The following is a 9,416-nucleotide window of genomic DNA, read 5'->3' on the forward strand; positions in this document are numbered from 1 at the left end:
CATATATCTTACGTGTGTCTCCTTTGAAGTGCAAAGAATGACTTTTCTCCGTCATTTGACAAATACTCAAGAGATGTTCTTTGAGGTTAGAAACTAGTAAGACATAAGTAATAAGTTTTGTACCTTTCTTTGTTTCCACCATAACGATGCCTTTGTCTTTTGATTCAATGATAGTCGTTCTCCATTCAAATTTTCACTTTGATAGATTCGTACATATCCTTGAAGATATTTACATCTTTGGCGATATAATTGCTACAACTGCTATCCAAGTACCAATTTTCACTTGTTTCGTTGTTGGAATCTTGGGTAGCATAAAAAAGATGTTCTTAATCATACTTATCAACAAAATTTACTTGATACTTATTTCTGTTGTGATAATACTTTTCTATATGTCTAAATTTCTTACAGTGTCGATATTGTGATTTTTTATGAAAATGACATTCTTCTTTAGTATACTTTGTCCTCTTACAGATGCTATATGGGAGATATTTATCTTGATTATTTTTAGAGAAATTTCTAGAATTCTCTTTGTTTCTAAAAGTGTTTCCATTATTCTTTCTTCCTTCATTCCCTTTGTTCTAAGATCGTAATTTAAACTTTGATTGAAAGGCATTTTCAATTGATTTCTCATCATGCCTTTTTATCTATTGCTCAAAAGCTTCAAGGTACCCTACCAACTCTGTCACTGATACAGTAGATATATCCTTTGCTTGCTCAATAATAGTCACAATTGGATCATATTTATGAGGAACAATAATTGGTAATTTTTTAACAACTTTCTTGTCAAGAATATTATTTTTGTAAGTTCTTATTTGGTTAAGAATAGTAATCTTTTACAGTATCAGACTCTTATTTTTAATAATTCAAACTATCACCATAGAGTTTGGTGTTTTACAGTGTGTACCTTTTCGCTTCTGTCAAACTCTTTCTACAGGGTACTCTATGCTTCTTTGATTGTTGTAGTAACCATTATTCTTGAAAAATTATGTCTGTCACAACTAGTTATAGAGTAAAAAAGACCTTCAAATCTTTTTGTTTATTCTCTTTTAGTTCTTTTCTACGAGTTGTAGTGAAGGATGAGATATCTATTGGAATAGCAAACCATTTTTCTACAATATCTCACAAGTCTTGGAAGGTGAAATATGTCTCCATTTTTGTGCTCCAAAAATAATAGTTTTTACCATTAAAAATGGGGACAAGAAGAAAAAATGGTTAAATAGTACTAGCCATGGATTAGAAAAATTTTGGAAGTGGTTCAATTTTTTTTTTTGGAATAGTATAGTAATATTTCTATGCCTAGCAGATAATTAAACGTAGTTCTAATGCCATTGATGGTTTTTTGCATAAGGGATGAGTAAGATTGTTTAAATATATTAGTTGGAATAGTTGAAAATGATAATTGAAGAAGTTTGAGTAAGATACTCAAGAGATGGGGAATTGATAGCTTGCTTTCTTCTTCTTGACATTTATAATGTGATATAATGCCTACTTAGACACATCTTTTTCCATTATATTAGGGTGGTTTAATATTTAATATTTACATTATTCTAGTTTCTAGAATAATCTTATAACTAGAAGATACAAATAGTTTTTTTTATCTAGATTGTTCTTAATATTTTTTTAAAGCTTAATTATGTTTTTGATCCTTATAAATATTAGGTATTTTGTGATAAGTCCTTGTAAAAATTTTTTGTTAGGATTTAGTCATTGTCATCAACTATTTTCTATTAAGTATTAAGCTGGTTAACGGAATGCTAGCTCAGCACTCCTACGTAGCGTCACATGTATGACACATCATTTATTTTTTTATTATTTATAATTATATAATTACAAATAAGCCCTTATACATATTTTACATAATTGTATAAAATCTTCTCTAACTTTTTCCTTTCTTCTTCACGCAATTCTTCCCCTCCCCTTCTTCACACCCGCTTCCAACACTCCCTCCCCTAGAACACCCTCAAATTAAAATTATACATACATTAAAATGCCTAAGCAAATCCTTTTTCTGGATTTCTTATTGAAGATTAGTCAAAATGACCTTCAAAAATCAATTAACCATCTCCTAAGCTCCTCTTCCTGTGTGGCTCTATGTGTAGTGTATATAAACTTGAATGGTTGGTATTTATGCTTATATTGGTTAGATGGCAAGTGTATGTTTATTATTAAGCATTAGCTTTTTGATTCATAGGGTTTACTAGTAGTGCTAAAGACATAGGTGAATGCAATTAAGTTCATTAAATATAGGCAATCTATCCTCGTGCTTAATATTTTAAGGAAATTAAAGAGATTTCAACGTGGAAAAATCCGGTAAATTTTGTGGGAGATGCAAATGAATTGTCTCTCTCTCCTATAGTTTGTAACATATTTCCTATAAAGATTATAGTCTGGGCTACGTCATTGCAATCCCACTGTCCAATACAAAAATTATAATCAATGACATGGCCATAATCATCCATCTATTCTCGTATAGTTAACAAAGATACATGAAACCGAAAAGGCGAGTATGCATTTCATAAAACCATAACAAGGAAAGATCAAACAAATCCATGATAAAAAAACAGTGTGTTTATCTTTAACATTTAATTCACTAATACCTAAAAACCAATAAACTTATATTAAACACACTTAACTAGTGCAATGCAAAATATCTCTTAACTTGTAAGCTCCATATATAATATCCTTTTGTATCAAATATAATGGGATTATATTTTCCTTACCTATAATTTTAACATCCAATTATAGTTAGCAAAGGTTATTTTCCTAGTTTCATAGTCAACATACATTAAAAGTTCAAGTACATCGACATCTGATTGTTTTAACGCACGAAAAGTATGTTTCATTATTTTATCAATATTCTATATAAATTAGTGTATTAAACATGCTTTTTCAAAAGTCTGTCGAAAGCTAGTTGAATGTTATTTCAGAAAATATTGAAGTGTTTAAAAATAAAATAAAATCTAAGTTCAAGTAACAAAGGCGCTTTAGAAGATGTTAGATTTATGTCGAAAAATGCAAATATATTTAAAGTAGTTACCGCCCATTACTATTAGTTGAAGATTAGCACAAGTGATAAAGATTGTGAATTAATGTGCAAGGCAATTATGAAGAACATGTATTAGGCGGTTGTGGTTTAGATTTACGGTTTCTTAAATAGTTTGATTACATTGTAATTATAAAGAGTAGTTCATTTGATAGTTTAACATCTACAGTTGCACTAAGAATCTCTGCATGTCAAAGTTCTGCACCAGCTCAACTCGACAACAGTTGCTCAACTCAACAACAGTTTTGTGTTGATTATCGTTGAAGTTGTACGGTTACATATTTACAATTCAATTTAATTATTTACTTTAACATTTTTACTCCTTTTTTTTTATTGTTCTTCCGCAATCTCTTCTTCTAGCCATTATGGTTTTTGTTTTGGCCTTTCCTACGGCGCTAACCGTCGTACAATAACTTTGCCTTTTGGAGTGACACTTCTTTTGAGGTGTCCTAAATGGTGATGTCTTTTCAACATTCAATTATAGTTGCAAAAGTTATTTTTGCTAGTTTCATAGTCAATATACAATAAATGTTCAAGTACATCAACATCCGATTGTTTTAAACATGAGGATCGAGTATCCTTTATAATTTCATCAATATTCTATATAAATTAGAGTATTAAACATGCTTTTCCAAAAGTCTGTGAAAAAAGTTAGTTGAAAGTTATTTAAAAAAAATAGAAGTGTTTTAAAATAAAAAAGAATCTAAGTTCAGGTAATAAAGATGTCCTAAATGGTGATGTCTTTTCAACAACAGTTTTGTGTTGATTATCGTTGAAGTTATACGTTTACATATTTACAATTCAATTTTATTATTTACTTTAACCTTTTTACTCCTTTTTTGTTATTTTCTTCCACAATCTCTCCTTTTTACCCATTATGTTTCTGTTTTAGCCGTTTTACAATAATTTTGCCTTTTGGAGTGACACTTCTTTTGACTTTTGAGGTGTCCTAAATGGTGATGTCTTTTCAACGGTTCTTTAGTCCGGAAGGCCAAATTCACTGAGCTAATAAGCCAGAAGCAATAATGCAATAAATTACGTTCCAACCAATGTTGCCTGAACTGTTAGACCCTGACATAAATTATGCACTCTCCAAATCAGACTAATCCTGGCACAAAATAAAAAATAAATATATTATTACATCTATTTTATATTATTTATAAATAACTTAGAACAATTTTAATATTTCAAACAGCAACAAATTTTATTTGAATTATATTAATATTTATTAATATATTTATCTTAAAAAATAAATGACACATGTTGCAATGACGTCACCACTTCTGCAATAAATATATCGTATTCCTTGAATTTTTTTTTCTTTAGACAATAATCATGTAAAGAAGTTGTTGCTTAATGCAACAAAAAGGGAGTTCAAGAGGCTTGAAATGAAAGAAATAAAAATCATTACATTACGGAATATTTTGACAGAGTAATGGAAATGGCAAACAAAATGAGGAGCAATGGAGAGGTATGCTTGACTCGAAGGTGGTGGAAAAAATTCCACGAACATTAATTGAATATTCACTTATGTTCATTGCAAACATCAAAGCTCTTTTGTGATCCTTGAACAAAAGTTTAAAAGAGTCAATCAAGATTGTAACGAAGCACTAAAGGTGGAAAGCAATAGTGGATGAGGAAGAGGAACATATTGAGGTAGAGGAAGTGGAAGAGAAATAACACATTGTTCTTGGAATCAGGGTATTTTAATCATGTGTGTAGACAAAGGTATGTTCTCAAATATCACACCATTATTTTCTATAATACAATTATATAATAATTTATATAATGGAACAAGAAATGAAATAAATTTCTTTAAAACATGTAGTGTAAAATGTAATGACATTAAATCTTCCCTATAATTAAATCCTCCCATATAAGTTTACAAAGGTATTTAAACTAATAAAGGATAAATTGTATCTTTAATAATTACCTCAAAACTAAAATAATAAAGAAATAAATATGTAATAAATTTTATTTACATACAAAATTTAAATATTTACATGCCTAAGATACTAAAAACTCAGTCCTAGTTGTCATCATTGTGTTAATCTTTTATCTCAGTCAGCTCTTTAAGAATTTGGTCATTATCTTTTCTGAGATCTACATAATCAAATACAACCTCAACACTTGTTATCCATTCAAAAGCATATTGAGTAGGTCTCCCAAGAATGTCGTGATAAAAGAAAGTGTAAACATTATTTACAACTACTAAAGGTCTAACAGTCACTCAGTAAATATATATGCTAAGGGTGTATCGAATTCTATTATTTGTAAAATAATCAAAAGAGACATCATGATCTACATTTATCTCTACAGTCTATATACTAGCTGGGTCATCATCATAATATATATTAAAATTAAAATAGTAAAATCGTTGATATTCTTTAAAAACATAATTTAGTTTATAGCTAATAAGATGATCTATTAATCTACTTTGTCTCTGAGGCTCTGCCATCTTTATTCCTTAAAATGTTTAGTAAATATGAACATCTATTTTATCACTAAATATAACACAATTTCATTATTAACCATCATAACATAATTATAATTTTGAAATAAAAGGAAATATTGTCACCATAACTACACAAACAAAGTCAACAATAGATTTCAAATAATCTTACATAATCACCAATCACTACACTTTTCTTGTGCAATGTAATTACAGATATTCAATGTCTAACACTTCTTGAAATCTTATATAGATAGGTAAATACTCATCGGTTAAGTCATGTATATGAATATAACGTACACAATAACAAGCCCTTAAGTAAAGGTATAGTCAGGAGTCTAGTCTAGAAACGAATATGATGCCACGTGATGCATTTGCTCTTAGAAAGAGTGTGTACATATACACGAATGTTACTTATCATCCTATGTTTCTCCCAAATTTCACATCATCTTTGGACTCTATATCTCTAGTGTATCTCTGTAACTATTTACATTAGTCCCTTTCATCATTTTGTACTCATCCCATATTCCTTTTTATATCAATCTCATCACTTAGCTAAAAGATTATACTTAGTAAAGTACTATAAACTAAGTCCAAATTACACATAATACAAGAATATAGTACTAACACCCAAAATCAGTCAACATACATCATTAACCCTTTCATCACAATCAAGTTTTATTCAACTAAAGTATTAGTTCTCCAATAACAATTCCATACTAAGTCCTTATCACATGTTTCATAGAAATATAGTACAAACATATAAATCAACCAATATGCATCATCAATAGTCACAACACTCAAATATCATTCAATTACATATTCACATGCAAGAAATACATAATAGCACTCTTGTAAGTCTAAAATATACGCTATGTTATAATAAAAAAATAGAACTCTCTTTATCTTAAAAGAAGATTTAGAAAGGATTTTTGTAAAGCTTATCTTTCAAAGAATAGAGTTCTTCCTAAACATCACAAAATAGGATATCCTTGAGAAAATAAAAAATGAAGAGAAGAAAATAGAGAATGGAGAATTAAACTCTGAGAAACTTACTTGGAGTCATTCGAATTGAACATTCAAGTTTGAATTCGAGGAACGATTGGGGTTTGAAGGATATTTCCCTAAGAAAAAAAATGTGAGAGTTTTGAAAAAACACAACTTGGATTGTAATGCAAGTTTTCATGCTGAAAAACCTTTAAATACCTCTCAAACTCGCACGTTCTTTCTTGAGTGAGCTAATTATCGCTTGAGTGAGGAACAATCTTGCTTGGGTGAAAACATCAAATAGTTGTCTTCTAAGCCTTTTTTGATATTCTTGCCTAAGTAAGGGTTATTCTTGCTTGAGTGAGAAGGGGTGTAGAAAGTTGGTTATTTTTTCCTATGAGTCCTTGCTTGTGCGAGTCCATCTCTCCTAGACAAAAGGATAGTTGGGGCAATTTTATCCTATCTTGCTTGGGCAAAACTCATTCCCACTTGAGCAAAAATGCTTTATAATCACCTGGTCTAGAACGTTTAGTCTCACTTAAGCGAGTCATCCTGCACCAACCTCATTCAAACATTTTTCCATTTAAAATACATTTTCACCATAATCAATAGCAATTATATAATTAAAAAAAAGAAGAGTTTTACATTAGGACATAAGCACTCAGTTAAGTATGGAAATAACTCTAGAATATTTGTAGCTAGAAAAGGTAGTGTTAGATTAGTGTGTAATGACACTACTTTTTTTATTTGAGATATATATTATATAACTGAGCTTCAAAATAATTTGTTGAGTATTGGGCAGTAGTAAGAAAAGGGCCCTACCATTCTCATGAAAAATAAGACATGAAATATTTATCATCTAGGCAAAGGCTTGATTGTACACACAAAAATAAATATTAACCGTATGTTTATCCTTCTAAATGAAAGATTCAACATCATTGGCTCTGTTGAAGAATGTCTACATGTTTCTTTGGATCTCACTTACCTTTGGCATCAAAGGTATATTCATTTAAGTTATAAAGATTTGAAGACATTACAAAGAAAGAAAATGGTGCATGGAATACTCTAATTAGAATTCTTAAATGTCCCTTGTGAGGATTGTTTTACTAGTAAGCAACATGATAATCAAATTTCCCATAAAAGTGAGTGGCGTGCTAACAAGTTCTTGAAACTCATACACGCAAATATTTGCAGATCCAATAAAATGTATCTCAAATAGTGAAAAATGTATATCTTATGCTTCATTGAGGATTGTAGTTATAAAGGTTGGGTCTATTTTCAATTTGAAAAATCAGAAACTTTGTAATTTTTCAAGAGTTATAGGAAATTGGTAGAAAAAGAAGCAAAGCCGAAGTTTTTCAATAGTTGTAAAGGTTATGTAATAGCCATTTTAAATTCAATAATCTTTGATCAACTTGCAAGATTTTGATATGATAGATCTAGGAAAGATGAAATTCTTCCTTGGCATTGAAGTTTTGTAAAAATTGAAAGGAATTTTTGTATGCCAAAGAAAATATACGATCAATATCTTGAAGAAGTATGCAATATTTGAAAGCAAACCTATGAACGGTCCAACTCTTTTAGATTTTATGATTAATAAAAATGTGGATGATGTAGTTGTGAATGACACTTATTTTAAGTAAATTGTTGGAAGTTTAATGCATCTTATTAGTTATAAAGCCAAATATTATGTTTAATGTGAGGTTAATTTGCAGGTATGTGTCAAAACCAATTGAGTTGCATTTACAAGCTGCCAAAAGAATATTAAGGTACTTAAAAAAAATTGTTAACTATGAAATTTTCTGCAAGAAGGGAGAGGAAAAATACTCAGAGTCTAATTATGTAGAAGATGAAGAAGATTTTAAAAGTACACCTTATTATATTTTGTTATTGAGTTTGGAGCATTATCATAGATGCCCAAAATGCAACCAATCGTTACTCTTGCTTGTCAAGCTTTGTGGATGAGGAGTTTTGAGAAACTTAAATCATATTCAAGAAAATAACACTGTCATTATTTTGTGATAATAGCTCAACAATTAAACTTTCATAAAATTCAATAAAACACGAACTAACATATCAGAGTACATTTTTATTTTTTAAGAGATATTACAAAAGCTGGAGAAGTTAAGTCAGTGCACTGTAAAATTCAGGAGTAGGTTGCACATTTTATGACTTTAGCCTTGAAACCTAAGGCCTTAGGCCTTCCAAAAGCTTAAGAAGAAGATAGCGAACTTTGATCTCAACAGAGTTGGAGGAATCGTAAAGAGATCTTTGCTATTACGATAGATTAAGAGTAGATTTGATGTTACAATTTATTACTCTTAGTTTATTGTTGAGAATCATATAGTTGTACGTGAACTGCATTTTGCTAAGAGTTGTAGTATCTTAATTAATAGTTGATTTTGACATAAAAAAAAAATTAAATGTTCAGATTTCTTTGAAATATCTTAATATAATTTCTTTTAAACTAAGTAGTTGGATAACTTAATTATCCTTGTTACTAACACCTGAAGATCTTTTAATCCAATGTTTATGGGATGGCAAAGAATATGAATTCATATATCCCCGGTTTATGCTGAACTTATACAATATACATGATAAACAAAGCCTAGTACACAGTACAAATTTATCATCTTAATAATGCAAATTCCTAGACCACATCGGTAATCAACAAGAAACACGTGAGAGTAATAAAATAAAAAATTCAAACCAAGATGAGTCACCTACTCATCCATGGAAAGGAAATTCTCATTTTATCTCCGCCGATTGTCCTGCTTAAACTTTTTCATCAATCAATGACGTTTTTTTGTTCTTATTGGATTGAATTACTGATGTTTATTACCCGTTTTTCTTTAATAATTAAGAGATATGATTGCCTTTTTATTTCTTTGGATATATATTATTCAAGAATTTTTCTTTTATTATATAGGCATA

This window comes from Abrus precatorius, unplaced genomic scaffold (genome assembly GCF_003935025.1).
Source record: "Abrus precatorius isolate BTA unplaced genomic scaffold, Abrus_2018 Scaffold10, whole genome shotgun sequence".
NCBI classification, from domain to species: domain Eukaryota; kingdom Viridiplantae; phylum Streptophyta; class Magnoliopsida; order Fabales; family Fabaceae; genus Abrus; species Abrus precatorius.